The sequence below is a fragment of the Callithrix jacchus genome, chromosome 10 (genome assembly GCF_049354715.1).
Source record: "Callithrix jacchus isolate 240 chromosome 10, calJac240_pri, whole genome shotgun sequence".
NCBI classification, from domain to species: Eukaryota; Metazoa; Chordata; class Mammalia; order Primates; family Cebidae; genus Callithrix; species Callithrix jacchus.
In genome coordinates, this window is record NC_133511.1 from 66,381,333 (window position 1) to 66,403,361 (window position 22,029).

Here is a 22,029-nt window from a genome sequence, read left to right on the forward strand (position 1 = left end):
CCTTTACCACACCCCACCCCAGGTGAAACTCCTTCCATGGCCCCCCTACTGCTTTATTTTAATAACTTTATTGATAAATAATTTACACACCATAAAATTTACCCATTTTAAGTATACAGTCAGGTGCATTTTAGTAAATTTATACTTGCGTACCCATCACCCAAATCCAATCTTAGAACACTTCCATCATCCCCAAAGTTTCCTTGTGCCTCATTCCCCACTTATGCAGTCAATCCCTACTCTCGCCCCTTAGCCCCAAACAACCACTAACCTGCTGTCTCTATAATTCTGTCTGCTCTAAAAATTTCATGCAACACACTGGGCATAGTGGCTCATACCTGTAATCCCAGTGCTTTGGGAGGTCAAAGTGGAAGGATAGCTGTGTTACCCAGACTGATCTTGAACTCCTCCAGACTGGTCTTGGACTCCATGAGTTCAAGATCAGTCTGGGTAACACAGACCCTCTCTCTACAAAAAATTTGAAAAATTAAGCCGGGCTCATGCTTGTAATTCCAGCACTTCTGGGAGGCTGAGGCAGAAGGAAAGCCTGAACTCAGGAGTTTGTGACCAGCCTGGACAGCATGGCAAGACCCCGTCTCCACAAAAAAAAATAAACAAATTAGCTGGACATGGTGGTACATACCTGTAGTCTGATATACTCAGGAGGCTGAGGTGGGAGGATCACTTGAACCTGGGAGGTCGAGGCTGCAGTGAGCTGCGATTGTGGCACTGCATTCTAGCCAGGGTAACCAAGCAAGATCCTGTAACAACAACAACAAAAAATTAAAAAATAAAAACAGGAACTTCATGCACATGGAACCATAACACATGTAGTCTTTGTTTATGACTTGTTTTGAGCTGAATTTTGTCCCTCTCAAATTCATATGTCAAAGTCCTAACCTCCAGTACCCGAGAATATGACTGTATTTGGAGACAGTCTTTAAAATGGTACTTAAGTTAAAAATAGGGCATTAGAGTGGGTATTAATCTAATGACAGGTGTCCTTATAAGAAGAGATGAGGACTCGTACATGTGCAGAGGAAAGACCATATGAAGACATGGAGAGAAGATGGCCAGCTGCAAGCCAAAATGAGAGGCTTCAGAAGACATCAACTCTGACAACACCTTGATTTCTAGCCTTCAGAACTGTGAGAAAATAAATTTGAATTTGTTTTGTTTTGTTTTAGATGGTGTCTCACTCTGTCACCCAGGCTGGAGTACAGTGGTGTGATCTTGGCTCACTGCCAACTTCTGCCTCCTGGGCTCAAGTGATTCTCCTGCTGCAGCCTCTTGAGTAACTGGGATTATAGGCATGTGCCCACATCCAGCTAATTTTAGCCCAGGGTGGAGTGAAGTGGCACAATGTCAGCTCACTGCAACCTCTGCTCTGTAGGTTCAGACGATTCTCCTGCTTCAGCCTCCTGAGTAGCCGGGATTACAGGTGCCTGCCACCATGCCTAGCAAAGTTTTTGTATTTTAAACAGAGACTGGGTTTTGCCATGTTGGTCAAGCTGGTCTGGAACTCCTGACCTCAGGTGATCCACATACCTTGGTCTCCCAAAGTATTAGGATTACAGGCGTGAGCCACTGCACCTGACCCTGATTACCTTTAATTGCTGAGTAGTATTTTATTGTATCAATGTACCATATTTTGTTCATTTATTCACCAGACAATAGATGTTGGATAAGTTCCAGTTTTGGTACTAAAACATTTGCATATGAGTCTTGGTGTGAATGTGCTTTTATTACCTAGTGGTACATCTCAGTTTGAGATCAAGTTTGAGGCTGGGTGCTGTGGCTGATACCTGTAATCTGAACAGTTTGAAAGACTGAGGTGGCAGGATCATTGGAGCCCAGGAGTTTGAAACTAGCCTGGGCAACATAGTCATACCCCAACTCTACAAAAAAATAAAGAAATGAGTCAGGCATGGTAGCATGCACTTGTGGTCCCACCTACAGGGGAGGCTGAGGTGGGAGGTTGGCTTATGCCCAGGAATTTGAGGCTTCTGTGAGCCGTGACCACACCACTGAACTCCAGCCTCGGTGACAGAGCAAGACAGTGTTCCAAAAATAGAGATCAAGTTTGAGCTTCTTATCCCTTCAACCTCACTTCTCATCCCTTGCTGCTTCTTACCTATGCTCCAGCAACACAGACTGCTGGTAAGTCCAGGCACACACCATATTATTTCCCACAAGTCTTTGCATATGCTGTGCTCTCTTCAGATGTACCCTCCTTAGTGTCCTCAGCCATAAAGAAGGCAGGTGTCTTCTCTTCCAGGCTAGTTTAGAGCTCCTTCTCTTTGTCCTCATAACCATCAGGTTCTATCATGCTAGATTACAATGTCAAGTTGATTTTATTTTTAACTAGGTGAGTTTCTTAAGAAAAGGAATATTAGGCCGGGCGCGGTGGCTCAAGCCTGTAATCCCAGCACTTTGGGAGGCCGAGGCGGGTGGATCACGAGGTCAAGAGATCGAGACCATCCTGGTCAACATGGTGAAACCCTGTCTCTACTAAAAATACAAAAATTAGCTGGGCATGGTGGCGCACGCCTGTAATCCCAGCTACTCGGGAGGCTGAGGCAGGAGAATTGCCTGAACCCAGGAGGCGGAGGTTGTGGTGAGCCGAGATTGTGCCATTGCACTCCAGACTGGGTAACAAGAGCGAAACTCCGTCTCAAAAAAAAAAAAAAAAAAAAAAAAAAAAGAAAAGGAATATTGTGTTATTTATTTCTGTATTCTCAGTGTCCAGGACCCATGTAGTAATTGGTGTTCAATAAATGTTTGCTTAAAAAGGGAATACATAAATGAATGAGTGATTCAGTCATTTGAAAAGTCTTTAATGAGTGCCTGCCATGGGCCACAAAAGAATTAAAAGTCCTATTATAAGTCCTTAAGGAATTTTAGTTGGAGAAACAAGACCTACTCAGGAAAACAGATTATAGAACAATGCAATAAAGAAGCAAGTTGCTAAAGGGCACTGCACACACAGATCTCTGTTCAGATTCTGGCTGTATGATCATCTGCAAGCTCCCTAAGCTCTGACTTCAGTTTCCTCATCTGGAAAACGGAGATAATTACCAGACGTGTTGCATTTGAGGTACTACTGGAATACAGTGCTAATAATTAAACAATGCCATTTCTCTGGGCAGTGTTTTATAGAAGTTCACAAAGCTGATTCACATTTTTTATCTCATGTGATCAACCCTGTGAAATAGGGATTATAGCTTAGCAGTTATGGCAGATTGTAAAAATGACCACAAATGATCCCCTTCCCTCTACCCACACCTTTTGAAAGGGCCCTTGCCCACTGACTCTGGTTTGGCTTTGTGATTTGCTGTGACTTAAAACATGCTTGAGCTGGAGGCCTGTTTTGTCTTGTTACACTTAGAATCTTGAGCCCCCCAAGTCAACGAGCCTAAGCTAGCCTGCTGGAGGATAAGAGGCTATATGGAAGAGCATCAGGGTGCTCCAGCCAACCGCCAATCACCAAATATGTGATTGAGCCAACTCACCAGCTGTCCACAAACATGTGGGAACCCAGCATAGATCAGCTCAATCAGCCAAGATCAGAATTGTACTGATTTGTGAACTAAACAAAATGATTGTTGTTTTAGGCCACTGTGTTTCAGGGTGGGTCATTTTATAGCAAAAGCTCACTGAGACAGAGATCCAGAGCATTAAAGCTTTGGAGCTAAGGAGGCTGGGTTGGAATGACAGCTCTGCCACTTTCTAGCTATATGACCTTTGGCAAGCCACTCCATTTCTCAGAGTTTCAGTGTCCTCATTTGAACAATGAGGGTAATGATAATGCCTATTTCCTGGGGCTGCAAAAATTCAGTAAGATGATACATGTCTGACATTAGCTTGTATGAAGCTTGGCTCAGCCTAAAGGGAGCCGTTGTTACCATTGCCCCATTGTTCATGTGAGAAAACTAAACTCCCCAGTGTTTGGTCACTTTCTCCAAGGTCACACAGCCAGAAAATGACTGAACTTGGGACTCACACTCAGACGTCTGAATTCCTACCAAGTATAGTGGGGTGACTGGCAGAGGGTGGGGAGGAACATTTATTGTCTACCCGGTGACAAATTTCTTACGTCCTGATTTCAGTAGGAAGCCAAAATAGGCGGGAAGTTAATGAATAATCAAACTGAAGTTCTATGATCAGTTGGTAATACAAAGTACAGTTCACTGGCAGGCACCTGCAGTTCCAGCCCTTCATTCTCTGAATCCAATGTCTTATCAAGTCAGATTTTCTTTTGCTCTTTCTCAAATCCACCGGTTTCTCTCCTTTTTCTTTTTTTCTTTTTCGAGATGGAGTTTCGTTTTTGTTGCCCAGGCTGGAATGCAATGGCGTGATTTCAGCTCACTGCAACCTCTGCCTCCCGGATTCAAGCAATTCTCCTGCCTCAGCCTCTAGAGAAGCTGGGACTACAGGCATGCGCCACCACACCTGGCTAATTTTTTGTATTTTTAGTAGTGATGGTGTTTTACCATGTTAGCCAAGCTGGTCTCAAACTCTTGACCTCAGGTGATTTGCCTGCCTCGGCCTTCCAAAGTGCTGGGATTATAGGCGTGAGCCACCACTCCTGGCCTCTCCTTTTTTAATAACAAAAAATTATCTCAGCCCTTGCCCCTGTTCCTGGAGCTCTGCAATGGCTTCCAACTTTCTTGGTGACTCAACTCCCACTGTGGTCCTCTTTCCTCTTCTCTCATCCTTCTCTAGCCACACTTTCAGCTCTGTGGCAGCACATGCCGGATGCCTACCAGAGGACAGATTCCGCCTGTGGGCTTTACCTTGGAGCCAGCTTCATGGTTTCCAGTTGTTGGGATGTAAGGCCTCCATGTCTCTGATATCCCAACCATCAAATGAACATACTGGAGATGTTCCCAACAAGGCCTTTCAGAGCTGACCCTTTATAAGGGTGGCACCTGAATCCTACTGAAGGACTGGCGGGTACATACCATCAGTAAGCAGCAGATGGCAGAGTCACCTCTTCTTTTCCCATCTGCCATCAGGAGCTACTGGCGTTCCTTCCTCCATGAAGAATAAAAACAAAGATGGGACTTCAATAAACAATTAGAAAATGCTCTGTGTGACAAACTTAATTGAATTAATTGCCTGAATTTAAAGAATAAGAGATTTCCTAGCAAAATCATATTTCAGGCTTTTAAAAAATCCAAATATCTTATGCTCTATCATGGTCCTTATCATTCCCTGTGTTCTCCCAACACTTAGACCAAGTTCTTTTGCCATTGATCAAGATGGTTGTACTATTATTTTTCTTATAACTCTTTTAGGTTTTTTTTGAGACAAAGTCTCACTCTGCCACCCAGGCTGGAATGCAGTGCACCATCACAGCTCACTGCAACCTCTACCTCCTGGGTTCAAGCTATCTTCCCACCTGAGCCTCCTGAGTAGCTGGGACTACAGGCATGTGCCACCATACCAGCTGAGGTTCCTATTTTTTGTAGAGACAGGGGTCTCCCTGTGTTGAACTCCGGAGCTCAAGTGACCCACCCGCCTTGGCCTCCCAAAGTGCTGAGATTACTGGCATGAACCACTGCACCCAGCCTAAACCATTTTTTTAAATGTGTGAAATATTTATTGATCATGTCTTTAACAAAAGTAAGAAAATAAGGCTGGGCATGGTGGCTCATGCCTGTAATCCCAGCACTTTGGGAGGCTGAGGTGGGTGGATCACTTGAGGCCAGGAGTTTGAGACCAGCTTGGCCAACATGGTGAAACCCTGTCTCTACTAAAAATACAAAAATTAACTTGGCATTACTTGGGAGGCTGAGGCACGAGAATTGCTTGAACCCGGGAGATGGAAGTTACATTGAGCCAAGATTGCACCACTGCACTCCAGCCTAGGTGACAGAGCCAGACGTTGTCACAAAAAAAAAGTAAGAAAATAAGACCTAGATTGAGAGGACCGAATGTTTCCAGAAAGGGGGAGGGGGGGAAAGAACACATTTCTTGTGAAAATGAAGCAAGTACAGTGTGTTCGTGTTGCACAAACACAACCTAAGATGCTGTTACAAAAATAAAGCACATTAAAACTATGAGAAGAATATGAAAAGGATGTGAGATGAAAAAACAACAAAATGGAAAAAAGGACTAAAATTTCAATGGAATTTGTTCTTGGAATCCAAATAAATGTTCCTGTTATAAATTGTCATTGAGAGGGAATAGGCTGGGTGCAATGGCTCACACCTGTAATCCCAGCACTTTAGGAGGCTGAAGTTGGAGGATCACTTGAGGTCAGGAGTTTGAGACCAGCCTGGGCAACATAGCAAGACCCTGTCTCTACAAAAAATTACAAAAATTAGCCGGGAGTGGTGGCACATGCCTATAGGTCCAGCTACTCAGGAGAAGGAGGTGGAAGGATCCCTTGAGCCCAGGAGGTTGAGGTTACAGTGAGCCAAGATAGAGCCACTGCATGGGCAATAGAGTGAGACCCCATCTCAAAAAAAGAAGGGAATAAATTATAAGTGAATAAAATATAATTGAATAAGTGAAAGAGTAACACCCTCTGGAGGTTGTAGGCATTTGAGATTGTTCCCTCAAATCCAACCCCTCTCCCCTCTAGCCTCCCATCTCCAACTCCTGGTTTTTGGATGAGATAGGTCAGACCTAGAGACACAGAATAACTTGTCCAAGGCCACAAAGGTAGGAAGTGGCAAAGCCAGGAGCAGGAATCATGTCTTTGGACTCTGTCTCCCCTGCTTCTTCCATATATCCTATGGCCACAGAGCTTAAAAGACAGTTGTTGAGTTAATGATGGGAAGCCTAGTGTAGAGGGAAGAACATTAAATTGGCATAAGGAGTTCTAGATTCTAGTCTTAGCTGTACCACTGTCTGGCTGTGTGACCTTAAGCAATTCACTTTCCTTCTCTGGATCTCATTCTCTACATCAATGTATAAGGAAGGTTAAATTCAACACTGAAGGTTAACTGGGAAGTGTGTCACATTAGCCAATTATAGCTAATGCTTTTGTCCTGGGACTAAGAACTTAGCCCCAAAGAAAGCAGTAAAGGCCTCATGGTTATAAAGAACAGAAGTCAATATTGTCTTATTTGAATAAGAAACAAATTTGTTAAGATAATTTTCTGTAACTCATGGAGTCACCAGAAAGCCTGAAGAATTAAGGTCAACAAATGGGCAGAAAATGAAACAGTTGTTGCCACAAAAAATTACAAAAATTAGCTGTGTGACCTTAAGCAAGTCACTTTCCCTCTCTGGATTTCATTCTCTACATCAATGTATAAGGAAGGTTAAATATGCCCACACAGAAGCTTGTATATGAATGTTTACAGCAGTATTGTTCGTAACAGTCAAGACATAGAAACAACCCAAATGTCTGTCAACAGATGAATGAATAAACAAAATATGGTATACAGTGGAATATGATTCAGCCTTAAAAGGAATGAAGTACTGATATAAGTTACAACATAAATGGACCCTGAAAACATCATGTTAAGTAAAATAAGACAGTCACAAATGACTACAGGCTATATTATTCCATTCATGTGAAAGTCCAGAATAGGGAAATTTATAGACAGAAAGGAGCTCAGTGGTTGTTCGGGGCTGGGGGTGGGTGGGGGTGGGCTGTGGGGTAGGAGGCGATAGTTAAAGGATATGGATTTTTTTTTTTTTTGAGATGATAAAAATTTCTAAAATTGAGTATGGTTATAGTGTTAAATATTTGTAAATATACTAAAAATCATGGAATTATACACTTTAAAAGGGCAAATTGTAAGGCATTTAATAGCAAAAACTGCAATTATTTTTGCACCAACTTAATATTTCAATAAAGCTGTTTAAAAAATGGCAGAAACTAAAGGAGCCAAGACAGTTACTACCTTAGCCCAAATTTGCTATGGAACCAATTCAGTAAAGACACCACTGCCACCTCTATTCCTGTCCTGAACCCTGGACCCAGAGGCCACTCATTGCTCTGCTGGCATTGCTGCCTTACACCTAGTGTTACTGCCACTGCCTCCACCTCTGCCAAAACGAACACTGTCTCTGCTTCTTTCTGGCACTTGTTTCTTAAAGTTCTAAGAGGATATACCCAATTGATTGAGCCTATATCATATGTACATGCCCTCGCTGTTAAGGGCGTGCTGGAAAGCAAATACCTGCACTGTTTCACTTCCATAGTAGGAGACAAGATCTGCTTCTTTCCAAGGCTCAGATGGTCGAGAGTTCTACTACAAGGAAGGGGTTGGATTTAGATGTTGGGCAACCAAAACAAGAAAACCAATCAACCAAGCAACAGACAAAAATTTAAAAATCTGACATCTATACTTATATACATAACCCAGATAAAATGCAAAGGCTGGGAGCAGTGGTTCACGCCTGCAATCCCAGCACTCTGGGAGGCGAAGGTGGGTGGATCATTTGAGCTCAGGAGTCTGAGACTAGCCTGGGCAACATGGCAAAATCCCACCTCTACAAAATATACAAAGAGTTGTAAGAAATTGTACATAAGGTTGATTTATCATTGACGTCTATTGAAGTAAAAAGAGGAAAGGCTGGAAGTGGCAGGCAGAATCCCTAGCTTGCTTACTGTCCTTCATTGTAAGCAGCACATTGCAACAACAATCATGCTTATGACCAATACAATCACTAGGTTGCAGTTTTTTAAAATAAAGAAAATGAAAGCAGTATTGTCCTAGTTTTAAACAAACAAAAAAAATTGGAATTCAGAGGTGGATGGCCTAGAGGTACAGAGAGAGTGAAGAAAAGATGGGATAACACATTAGTGTTACCATTTTGGGCTGACCTCTTCTTCATGTTTGGTGAATTCCTCATCTTTTAAAATATTTTTAAATTTTTTTTTTACTTTATTTTCAGAGATGGAGTTTTACTCTGTCTCTCAGACTGGAGTGCAGTGGCACAATTATAGCTCATGGCAGCCTCAACCTCCCAGGTTCAAGTGATTCTCTTGCCTCAGCTTCCTGAGTAGCTGACTACAGGTGTGAACCATCCAGAATTTCTCATCACAGGATGAGATGGTTGTAGTATAATTTAATGCCCTGGTCTTGTAAACTAGAAATGGAGAATCACTCCCCGGGACAACTCAGGGAAAAAATATTCCCGCTTCACCATCAACACCCAAAGCTGAAATTCTAAGTAAACTACTCCCTGCATTCTTCTTAGCACATACTTTAACTACTGTGCCAGTATTAATCAACCAGCACAATCAAATAGCACTAATGCATTAGTGCTAGTTGATTAATAACCAAGCTAGTTGATTAAAAACCAAGCCAGTTTCCTATCACCGGAACTGAAAATGCCAGACTCCAATTCTCCAGAGCCCCCTGCAAGCAAGACATGGCATACGGCCTAAGTGCTGCAAATCAGACCACCTGCCTTAGACAGACTTTGAATTGGAAGCTAGTGAGGCAAAGGAGCAAGCCATGCAGAATCAGTGTGAGCCATGACCAGCACAGAGTCCAGGACCTGGCCTTTGCCATCTGGATGGTGCCTGTGGTGGTAACACTTCTCCAGAGCAGCAGCTGGCATGTATTCATAGAGCCAGTTCTATATGGCGAATTTTGGAGCTGCTCTTGCAGTGAAAGATCCCAGCCTTGTTCTCTGGCCCTCCAGGAGATTCTGTGAGCTACCTAATAACCTTTCAATAACTCCTTTTCTGCTTCAGTTGGCTGGAATCTGTTTCTGTTCATGCAGGAAGGCATCCTGTCTGATAATGAGGAAAAGGAGCAGAAGCTATCAATAGCCTAGGTGGCCCAGGATGGAGACTACACCAGGGCATTTAATAACTAAACTCCCGAAGGTCAAAGATTAAGAAAGGATCCTTTTTTTTTTTTTGAGATAGAGTCTCGTTCTTGTTGCCCAGGCTGGAGTGCAGTGGTGTGATCTTGGCTCACTGCAACCTCTACCTCTCAGATTCAAGCAATTGTTGTGCCTCAACTCCTGAGTAGCTGGGATTACAGGTGTGCACCACCACACCGGGCCGATTTTTGAATTTGAGTAGAGACAGGGTTTTCATCATGTTGGCCAGGCTGGTCTTGAACTACTGACCTCAGGTGATTCGTTCACCTCAGCCTCCCAAAATGCTGGGATTACAGGCGTTGGCCACCATGCCCAGCCCATAGGATTGTAAAAGCAGCAAGAGAAAACATGACAACAGATGCGTTATCTCATGATGAAACACTGTGTTATCCCATGTAATATGCCTTCAGCTGTGGAGCCAAGGGACTTACATTTATGTCTTAGTTCTTCACCTATGTCTTAGTCTGCTTGGGCTGCTATAAGAAAATACCATAGACTGCGTGGCTGAAACAACAAATATTTATTTTTCATAAATCTGGAGGCCCAGAGGTCCCAGATCCAGTTTTTTTATGTGTGTGAGTTCTCACTCTGTCACCCAAGCTGGAGTGCAGTGGCGTAATCTTGGCTTACTGCAACTTCTGTCTCCTTGGTTAGAGTGATTTTCATGCCTCAGCCTCCCGAGTAGCTAGGATTACAGGCATGTGCCACCACGTCTGGCTAATTTTTGTATTTTTGGTAGAGATGGGGTTCCACCATGTTAGCCAGCCTGGTCTAAAACTGAAGACAGGTATTCAAACAAAAACTTGCATGATCTTTAAATGTGTCAAGCTGACAAATATGCAGGAAAGTCTAGGGAACAGTTCCAGGAAAAGAAAACTGGATCAGAATGAAAAAACACATTATACTCCCAGATGGGGCAGGAGGTAAAAGTGAAATGAATTTGTAGACTGAATTATCATGTAGGAAGCATGCTGATTTCCTTATCTAGGGGTTATGTGGTGGTTACCTGGGAGAGTGTCTGTACTTTGGGTAAAATATACTGAAGTATTTTTTGGGACACTGTAAATCAGGTACAGCAGTAACTGCTGCAGAATCTAAGAGAAGAAACAGGTTATACTTTGTACTGCTATTGGAAGTTTCCTAGAAGTATGACATTATTGGAAAGTAAATAACTTTTTAAAACAACCATATCAATACCATGCCAGGAAAGCAGACACCTCATCAAAATCTATTACAGAGGCCAAAGCTGTGACACCCTTATAAAAGTCTCAATGTCAACAGAGTCCACTTAGCAGATATTATTATATTTATCAGTATTAAGGCTACTGTGTGGATATATTAGTGTAAGGGCATGGTGTGGGTACTATATTGGTGTTAGGATATGGTGTGATTACTATATTAGAGGCCACGGTGAGAATATATATTAACAGCCACTGTGTCTTGGACATTGACAATATCAGGGTATAGTCAAAACAGTGAGATTTGAGGGTTTCATTTTTCTGGATGAATTTCTTCCTCTGCTGAGTACTCTTTAAAGGCTCTCTCCTCTGCACTCACGGCGATGGACAGGAAGCTTTTTACTCACCAATAAACGACACCAAGTTGACACGACCTTCCTGCTGCCCTGAGGAACATAAAGCTCCTTGCGCTTCTGACACCTCAGAAGGAAGTTGGTCAGGAGTGGGTACGTGCGCCCTCTGGTGGCGCCAGGGCTCAGCACAGACGCTGTTGCTCACAGTTTCTCGGCGGACACGCGCCCCCTCCTAGTTGTCCTGAAATACCTATAAAATTCAATATTCAGTTTATTCAATGTCATAATTTTGGAAATTCAAACTGAAATGAAGCCCACTATAACTATATCCTTCCCAAAATGGTAAAGGAAGAATTATTTGGAAGCTATGTTGAATGAAATGAATGTACACACAAATTAAAACACAAAAACCTACTCAAAATAGTCCAGAGATTACAGTTGAAAACGCAAAACTATAAAAAATCAAAAAGAAAATCTATGTGACACTGGGTTTGGTGTTGAGTTTTAACACACAACACCAAAAGCCAATTCATGAAAATATTCATAACACAGACTTTATAAAACTCAATTTTCTACTGTGAAAAATCCTATTCAGAGAACAAAAAGATAGACAAACTGTGAGAAGATATTTACAAAATACATATGTGATTTTAAAAACTATACTGAAAATACACAAATAACTTTTTAAAGGAACACTAAAAATTTTAAACTGACCAGGCACAGTGGCTCACACCTGTAGTCCCAGCACTTTGGGAGGCCAAGGCAGGCAGATCACGAGGTCAGGAGTTCAAAACCAGCCTGGGCAACACAGTGAAATCCAGTCTTTACTAAAATACAAAAAAGTAGCCAGGCATGGTGGCACGCAACTATAATCCCAGCTACTCGGGAGGCTGAGGTGGGAGAATTTCTTGAACCAAAGAGGCAGAGATTGTAGTGAGCCAAAATTGTGCCACTGCACTCCAGCCTGGGCAGCAGAGGGAGACTCCATCTCCAAAAAAAAAACCTAAAACTGAAAACCCAATTAAAACTGGGTATGCTGGGCATGGTGGCACATGCCTGTAATCCCAGCACTTTGGGAGGCTGAGGCGAGTGGATTACCTGAGGTCAGGAGTTTGAGATCAGCCTAGCCAACACGGTGAAACCCCCTCTCTACTAAAAATACAAAAATTAGCCGGGCATGAGGGCAGGTGCCTGTAATCCCAGCTACTCAAGAGACTGAGGCAGGAGAGTCACTTGAACCCGAGAGGCAGAGGTTGCAGTGAGCTAAGATTGCACCACTGCATTCCAGCCTGGGCAAGCAAAACACCATCACAAAAAAAAAAAAAGATATTAATAACATATCTGATATATGTTGATATGTTAATAAGAGGGGAAACTCGGTTGGGTCTACATGGGAAATATGCATTTTCTTCCCAATTTCTGTGTGAATCTAAAACTAATTTAAAATAAAACCTTATTTTTAAAATTGTTATTTCCTTCAAATATGTGCTTAATTATTTGTACTAATAAGTAGTAATTGACACTAACTACTCCTACTTTTTAAAATAAGAGCATTTATGATGCTGCAAAGTAAATTATGAAAACTAATATATAATTTCAAAGAAATGGCTCTTTTACATGTTTTATGTTAAAATAACACATACATGTAAACATATATATCATATCTTTTTTTTGTGGTGTGGTTCACTCTAGGAAAGCTGGTCACCTTAGAATAGGGGGAAAAAATCAGATTTTGGAGACTATTTCAATTTACAGCTGGACGTTTTCAAAAGTATGACTTTGTAAAAAAAAAACAAAATTCAAACAGCAAATTGATCGTGACTGGATCACTGATTCTAATGAATACTTATTTTTGTTTCCCAGCATTCCTTTTAACTATAATACAACCGAAGCAAATATTTGCCACTGGAAAAAATATTCAAAGACCGGAAGAAAGTAAACCGAATTTGTGACCACAATCATTCAATGTTTTATCTGAATATTCTTTTAAAAGCGACCTGTGAGTCTCTTCTGATAAAGTGTTTTCAAACTTGATATCTTTGATGGGTTTCACCAGCATCAAAATCCTAAATCAAATATTTTTGGTTTAAAATTAACTTTGGGATTTTTCAGCTGGGTCCCTCGGGGAGTCTAAAGAATGTATCTCTGATCTTGTAGAGATATTAAATGATTAGATTTATTTGGCAGGTTGTATGGGTGGTCATTGTCAAATGTGGTGATACTGCATGGGAGGGCATTGTCAGACGAGGTGACAGTAGATCTCATCTCAGTTACATTTATGGGTATATTGTTGATATACATGTTTCAAAAATTATATACATTTATACAATTTTAAGATGTTATGATTTGTAATTTTGAATGTTATGCTAAATATTTGCTGAAGTCATATGTGTATAAACATGTTATTAATGGCTTGGCATGGTCGCTCATGCCTATAATCCCAGCACTTTGGGAGACTGAGGCAGGTGCATTAACTGAGGTCAAGGAGTTCAAGACCCACCTGACGAATTTGGTGAAATCATGCTTCTGCTAAAAATACAAAAATTAGCCAGGCGTGCTGACACATGCTGTAGTCCCAGCTACTTGGAAGGCCGAGGCAGGAGAATTGCTTGAATCAGGGAGGCGGAGGTTGCAGTGAGTGGAGATGGTGCCACTGCACTCCAGCCTGGTGACAGAGTGAGACTCCATCTCAAAAAAAAAAAAAAGTTATTAATGCATTCTGAAGATTTTATGAAATTTATAAAAGTCTGGCCAACATGGTGAAACCCCGTCTCTACCAAAAATACAAAAATTAGCCAGGCAAGGTGGTGCACGTCGTAATCTCAGCTACTCAGGAGGCTGAAGCAGGAGAATTGTTTGAACCCAGGAAGAGGAGGCTCTGGTGAGCCGAGATCACTCCACTGCACTCCAGCCTGGGCAATAGAGTGAGTCTCCGTTTCAAAAACAAACAAAAAAAGGGCTGGTGGTCCTGATGTGATGCTGTCAGTCATGATTCCAGTTACTGTCTTAAAATGCTGCACATAAAAATAAGAAATTAAATTTTCTTGTGAATTGGGAAGTTTCATCAATTCTCATTATAACTACTGTTTCCATCATCCACATTTACCATTTTGAATTCTACTCTAAAAATATTTGTAATCAGCAATAGTCCAAATTTTCTTTTTCTTTTTTTTTTTTGAGACAGAGTCTTGCTCTGTCACCTAGGCTGGACACCTACTCTACTGCAACCTCTGCCTCCTGGGTTCAAGTGATTCTTCTGCCTCAGCCTCCAAAGTAGCTGGGACTACAGGTGACTGCCACCATGCCCAGCTATCTGGTGGCAGTGTAGATGGGGCTTCACCATGTTGGCCAGGCTGGTCTTGAGCTCCTGACCTCATGATCCACCAGCCTCAGCCTCCCAAAGTGCTGGGATTGCAGCCATGAGCCACCGAGCCCTGCCCCCAAATTTGCCTTTTATGGAAAAAACTCTAAGCAGCCCTCTTGAACACAGGTTTCTGATAACTGACATCAATGAACTACCCAGGCTTCACCACTATGTGAAACAGGCATGTGAGAAACTCGCACTTATAACCCCTCAATACATTACAAATACATATTTTTTCAAAAATCAATGGGCTGGGTGCAGTGTCTGACACCTGTAATCCCAGCACTTTGGGAGGCCAAGGCAAGTGAATCATTTGTGGTCAAGAGTTTGAAACCAGCCTGGCTGACACAGTGAAACCCCGTGTCTACTAAACACAGAAAAATTAGCCAGGTGTGGTGGTTCATGTCTGTAATCCCAGCTACTTAGGAGGCTGAGGCATGGCAATAACTTGAATCTGGGAGGTGGAGATTGCAGTGAGCCAAAATTGTGCCACCACTCTCCAGCTTGGGCGACAGAGTGAGACGCAGTCTCAAAAATAAAAATAAAAATCAATGAACTAAAAACCAATTTCTAGAACTCTAGTAAGGAAGCCTAAGGGTTCAAAAAACTGATAAGCAGGAACAAGCAAAACAAAAAATCTATTAAGATAATGTTTTTATAACTTGTATTTAAAACATTTTTGATTTATTACTTTTTTTGTTTGTTTGTTTTGAGACAGTCTCACTCTGTTGCCCAGGATGGAGTGCAGTGGTGCAGTTTCTGCTCCCCGCATTCTCCTGCCTCAGCCTCCTGAGTAGCTGGAACTGCAGGCACGTGCCACTACGCCCAGCTAATTTTTGTATTTTTAGTAGAGATGGGGTTTCACCATGTTTGTCAGGTTGGTCACAAACTTCTGATTTCAGGTGATCCCACCCCCTTCTTCCCCTCTTCGTTCCCCCTCCCTCCTCCTGCCTGGGACTCCCAAAGTACTGGGATTATAGGTGTGAGCCCTGCGCCCGGTGCCCGGCCCTTTACTTGTTTTATTTTCTAGATTTAAGAAATGTATTTCTTAGAAGTCATCTATAATTTACACTGATTTGGTAAACCACAATTTTGTGAACAAAGGTGGGTGGAAGCATTTGTTTTTCCTCTCCGTTCTTGATACCTCCAAAGTTTGGAAACTATAAATATCCTTTTTTTTTTTTTTTTTTGAGATGGAATCTTGCTCTGTTGCCAGTCTGGCCCGCAGCAGTGGTGTGATCTCAGCTCACTGAAACTGCTGCCTCCTGTGTTCAAGCGATTCTTGCACCTCAGCCTCCCGAGCAGCTGGGACTACAGGCATCTGCCACCACGCCTGCCTAATTTTTGTGTTTTTTTTTTAGTAGAGACGCGTTTCACTATGTTGGCCAGGCCGGTCTCGAACTCCTGACCTTGTGATCTATTCGTCTCGGCCTCCCAAAGTGCTGGGATTACAGGTGTGAGCCACAGCCTCTGGCAAAAACTATTTATAAATATTTTTATTTTCATGTTCATATGTTCTCTGTATCAGCAGGCGATAATCAGAAAGAGTGGTTCTATCATCAACCTTTGACTGAAGCACCCTGTTTAAGAACATGCAGAAAATACCTGGTCCCGAGTTTGCAGACTCACAGAGAGGAAGAAAGTGTCTCTCCCTGTAGGCCCGAGAGCTTTTCGGGAGCAACTTGGCAGGGAGGGTCCCGGCATTTGCTCGTGGGCAGGAATCAGGGGGCGCAGCCCTGGGCGACCCTTGACCGGCAAGAACCTTCGGCTTCCTAGCGTCTTTCTCCTCTGCCCTGCTCGCTGCTGGGGGAACGGCGGCCATCTACTCCCTGGAGGTTCCTCCATCGTCTCCTTGTGCCCTCGGAAGGGAGAGGCGGTGGCTGGAGTGGGGTGAGGGGCCTAAGGCCAGAACCCATCCGGCACCGCGGGGAATATGGCGACCTGTGTGGCAGCAGCCTCCTGGGCTGCTCCGCTGGGTTCCCTGAGAAGCGAAGGCACCTCGCAAGAAGATTCAGCCAGTGGAACCTGGAGCAGGGCAGTAGCGACTCAACGAGGAAGCCACAGGCGGGGCGCGCTGGGCACCAACGAGCACAGCAGCAACCTCCAGGCAGCGCCCACACCAACCTATAGGGGTTGCCGAGCGCAAGGCACCTGCTGCTGCCAATCCAGGACGTGAACTGCGCTGTCGCCCCGTCACACTGACCAGGGCGGCCCAGACCAGCAGCAGCTGGACGAGGAGCCCACAGCCACTGCCCCGGGTGACAAGGAGGAGCAGGACGGTGTCCCGGAAAAGGGCAAGAGCTCAGAGCTCGAGCCCGTGCCAGGAAAGGCCAGGAGCAGAAGATGGAGAGATGGAGATGGAGAAGTAGCAAGGGGGAAGGAGTGACGCTCCACTAGCGGGGTCAGCATCCACTGGCGAGTTAGAATATGAAGAGGATGAAGCAGCAGAAAGAGCAGAAACGAGAAGGTGCAATGACACAGCGGGACACAATGCAGAATCCAGGCCCAGGACTCCAATAAAGCCTGGCTTAAATTCCAGCTCACACTCCCACCCCAATCAGAGAGGATCAAGGGAGAGGGAGGACCCAAGGAACACTAGAACCTAAAGGGCGGGAATCAGAGGCCAGGACTGATTGTGGGAAATGGTGGCATCAGGAAAGGAGAAAGTGAGGCAGAATGGGGGTATCAGGGTGGACAGACAGTGAACTGGGTTAGGAAGGATTAGAAATCAGAACCTTAGGAAGGATCCAGAAAGGAACTGTTCTTAAGAAGGTGCGTGCTGGAGCCGGCGTAGTGGCTCATGCTTGTAATCCCAGCACTTTGGGAGGCCGAGGCAGGTGGATCACCTGAGGTCAGGAGTTGGAGACCAGCCTGGCCAACATGGTGAAACCTGGGAGGTGGACGTTGTGGTGAGCTTAGATTGCACCACAGCACTCCAGCCTGGGCAAGAGTGAGACTCTGACTGAAAAAAAAAAAAAAAAAGAAGGTGTGTACTGAAGATAAGGAAGGGGTTCTAAGACTCAGGGAGTGAGGGCAAGGGAGAGACAGGGGTTGGGGGTGCAGTGGGGTGCTAATGCAGCACCAAACAGGAAGACTGGAGGAAAACAGAGCCCTTCTCCTCCAACTCCAACTGCTCCTCTAAGTCCCAAGCCACCTACTCCTGTGTCTGCCGACCTACTGACCTGTCTCTGAACCCTGCTGGAATGCTGTTCCTCCTGATCTCTGCCCTGCCCCAGACTTTTCACTAACACCACCACCCCCACTGCCCAGCGCCCACCAGCCCCACTGCCCTTGACCATAGCCTGCCCCTATCCCAGACTCCCCTGCTTCCACCTCATGCCCTTGGTGACCCAAAGGGGAACTGATCTGGACATGCAGGTGAAGAGGGTGCTCTTCTGGTTCCTCCTGTTCAGGTGGCCCAGTCGTGCAATCATGAGTATGAATAATGTTGGATATGACACAGATTCTATTTCTCAAGCTGTTTCACACTGTGGGTTCCCTAACAATGTTTTCGTGAGGTCGATAGGCATTTGGTCCTCCCTGCAGACCAAGGACCTGAGCGCAGATTTTTTGAGCAGCCTAGAGAGGCTCTGGCCTCACCAGTCTACATCAGGTTCTGGGTCCTACTGGCCCTACTTGGCCCAAACACAGGTCAGCAGTTGGAGACTAGCCTGACCAACATGGTGAAACCCCATCTCCATTAAAAATACAAAAAATAACAAGGTGTGGTGGCAGGCGCCTATAATCCCAGCTATTTGGGAGGCTGAGGCAGGAGAATCACTTGAACCCAGGAAGTGGAGATTGCAGTGAGCCAAGATCATGCCATTGCACTCCAGCCTGGGTGAAAAAAAATGGAACCCCATCTGAAAAAGTAAGAAAGAAGCACAGTTATGACTATTGTCTCTAGTTGTGACTGCTGCGCTTATGGGGCAATGGCAGAGCTGAGTGTTTGGAAGGAAGCCTGCCTGGCTGACAAAGCCTCAGGTACTATGGACTGCTCGGCTCTTTAAGTTTGCCAGCCCCTGGGTTGGTGGCTGGTGACAATGCAGAAATTAACACAATGGCAGAAGAAGGAATGAACTCTGAAGAATATTCTTTAGAGCCTACAAGAATGGAGAAGAGGATGGATGAGCAGAAAAGCTCACACTTGGGATGCCGGTGCTTATTCAATATACTCACGTAAATACGTATCACTTACAAAATTGTTCTATAACAGCCAGTGGGGAAACAAAAATCAATGTATGACTTTTAAAAGGCTCATCCTAACGTGGCTCTAAAATTACCTTGTGTATCCAAGAGTCTACATGGTACATTTTGGGAAATGCAAGGTTATGGTAGCTGTCAACTGTCCTGTCTGGGAACATGGTTTCAGACCTAAGGGAACACCAGGAGCACATGTAGGATGGTAGAAGGCAGGGGTCCCCAGCTCACCTGTCCAGGGGACCAGGCAAATTTTGGATCTTTAGCATTTACACAAAAATGTGTCAAGCACTCTTTGGAATACCTAATAATTCTCAACTCCTTTCATCCTGACATCAACCCTAGGTAGATCCAATTATCAAATGATTTGCAGATGAAGAAGCTGAAGACAAGAGAGGTTGAGTAACTTGGCTGACTTTACCCAGCTGAGAAGTGGAAGGGCTGGAATTTGAACCCAAGGAGCTGGGTCCTGGGATCTAGGAGACCTGGGCTTCATAATCATTGTTAGGCATGGACTGTCAGTTAATCCTTATAACAACTCTAGGACATAGGCTGTCCTGTCCCCATTTCAGAGAACAGCAGACTGAGGCACGAAGAAGGGAACTGCCTCCTTCAGGGCCACACAAATGGGAAGTAGCAGAGCTGACTGACCCAGGCTTATCTGACTCCAAAGCTTGTTCCACTGGTAGTCTTGATGTGTGATTTATTTTTATTTTATTATTATTAATTAATTTATGTTTTAGAGACTGAGTCTCACTCTGTTGCCCAGGCTGCAGTGGCACAATCAAAGCTCACTGAAGCTTTGAACTCCTGGGCTCCATCAATCCTCCCACCCCAGCCTCCCAAAGTGCTGGGATTACAGGCATAAGCCACCTCACCTGGCCTGGCTAATTTTTTTTTTATGTTTTGTAGAGATGGGAGTCTCACTATGTTGCCCATGCTGGTCTCGAATTCCTGGCCTCAAGCAATTCTCCTGCCTCAGCCTCCTAGGTGCTGGGATTACAGGCAAGACCCACCATGCCCAGTTTGATCTGTTATTTTTGTCTCAGCAGGTCTGCTAGTCCTATCTAACCCTAGAGGAAATTTGAAGTTTCATGGACGTGGCCTCTCCAATTCTCTCTCCGCTGTCTTTTTACTCCCTATTTTCACAACCCACCGGATGTGCAAACTCTAACTTCTCTGTGCCTCAGTTTCCTTCCCTGCAAAAAGGGGATAATGAGACTCTACCTCTATGAGTTGTATTAAATGGATTAGCAGCAGCAAAGTTCATAGCCTTGCACCAAGGCTAGGAGCAGAGGCGCCCTCAATTCATACCAGCTTATTGCTTCATCTCCCTGGCCCTGAGAATGCTGGGAGCTTGCAACCCCCCAACCCCACCCCATGAACTCCACTCCCTGGAATCCTTTGCTAAGGGCAATGGGAAAAGAAACCAGAGAGGTCAGGGCTCTCTGGGGGTAGGAGAGCTTGGAGGACCCACTAGCTTTCCGCAAATAAGCGTCAAAGCCCCTAGTAGATGGGAGGTCTGTTTAAGGGTGGCCCCTTAAACAGAGCTGGGCTCCTGTGGGTGGGTGGGGGTGGAAGGCTTGTTGAAAGAGGTCCAACCCGCTGAAGTTAGGGGGCTAGAGTAAGTCTCGCTTCCCGGGTCCAGGAATTTGGGGGTCTCTCTTCTCTTCAGTATTGCAGCCCTAGAGATCTGCGGCCAAACTAAGCCTGGAAAAGGAAAGAGTAGGCGCGATGGGGGGAGCACTCACCTCCTGCCCTGCGCAGGGCTCGCCAGGAGCGCCATTGGCGCCTCGGTTGTCCTGGGTCCCAGCGTCTGTCCGTCCGTCAGTTTCTGGAGAGAGTGCTCCGCCGTGCTTCTGCCAGGGAAGGGGCGGGGCTGGGCAGTTCCCACTGAAATTGGAGCTCCGTGATCCAGAGGCCCTCGCAAGGTTCAGCTGCATGGTGGGGGTGGGGCCACGATGGGTGAAACAGGCGAGGTGGGGGTGGGAGGGGGATGTACCCGGGGAGCTGGGGCAGGCACCTGGGTGGGGGATCCCAGAACCCCTGAAAGTTCAGTGACACCTCCATAGTTCCCTCTTCCCCCTGCAACAAGAATCACTCCAAACTTACCAAACACTTTGGACCCAGCAATTCCAGTTTCTCCTGATGAGATATCTCAAAGGTCTGCACACGTTAGTAAAAAGGAGAGCTGATGACCGCCTACGTGTCCAATCGCGGGGACCACCTGGTCAAGGCAGAGAGGATGGGGATCGCGTCACAGTCATCTCACTGCTGGAATGGACACTGTCTACCTGCAGGGTGGTGGGGAGGACTCAGGTAGACTATGCCAGGATTTAGAATTTAGAAGATTATGCAATGGGCTAGCAGGGCTGGACCCAGCTTTTCGGAGAAACAGAGACTCCAGAAACTTCTGGGGTCCTCTTTTCTGGCCGTAGGATCCAAGAGACGAACATGGCTCCTTGGGGGTCTGAACAGAAGGGCGTGGGAGCGAGGGCCGCACCCCTGCGGTCTTATTCTACAACTCAGACCCCACCCTTCACGCGGGCTCCTGAGTTGGCAGATTCGGCACTTTTTAAATTGTATTTTAAATACGTGTTTTAAACTTATCAGATCTTTGTCCACATTTCAGTCCCTGCCCCTCTACCTCTTGCTGTGGCTGCTGATTTAACCCTGGGGGGTTACCCTTTGGTCAGTCCCAGGAAGAGACTGTTCCTAATATCCTAGGGAGGTATTACTCCTAATATCACAGTGAATGCACACCTTGTGATGTTATTCATAGTATTCTAGGGCGCTATCACTTCTAATATCACTGTGGGTGTATACCCTTTGATATTATTCGTAATATCCTAGGGAGATTTTTTTCTTATCACAGTGGGTGTACACCCTGTGATATTATTAATAATATCTTAGGGAGATATTAGTTCTGATATCACAATGGGTGAACATCCTGTGATATTATTTGTAATATCCTAGAGAGATATTACTGCTGATATCACAGTGGGTTACACATTGTGATATTATTCATAACATCTGAAGAAGATATTACTTTTAATATCACAGTGGGTGTACAGCATGTGTGTATATTCCATGATATTATTCGTGATATCCTTGGGAGATACTACTTATA

At 44.7% G+C, this 22,029-nt stretch overlaps 1 long non-coding RNA gene across 1 annotated transcript; it reads right to left on the reverse strand.

Annotated features, from left to right (window-relative positions):
* Positions 1-634: 634 nt before the first annotated feature.
* Positions 635-20,760, reverse strand: LOC103796175 (uncharacterized). The gene is made up of 4 exons (XR_004730926.3): positions 20,651-20,760; positions 11,390-11,585; positions 4,965-5,037; positions 635-761 (listed from the first exon to the last, which is right to left on the reverse strand). It is a non-coding gene; the product is annotated as an uncharacterized LOC103796175 (long non-coding RNA).
* Between the last annotated feature and the right edge of the window lie 1,269 nt (positions 20,761-22,029).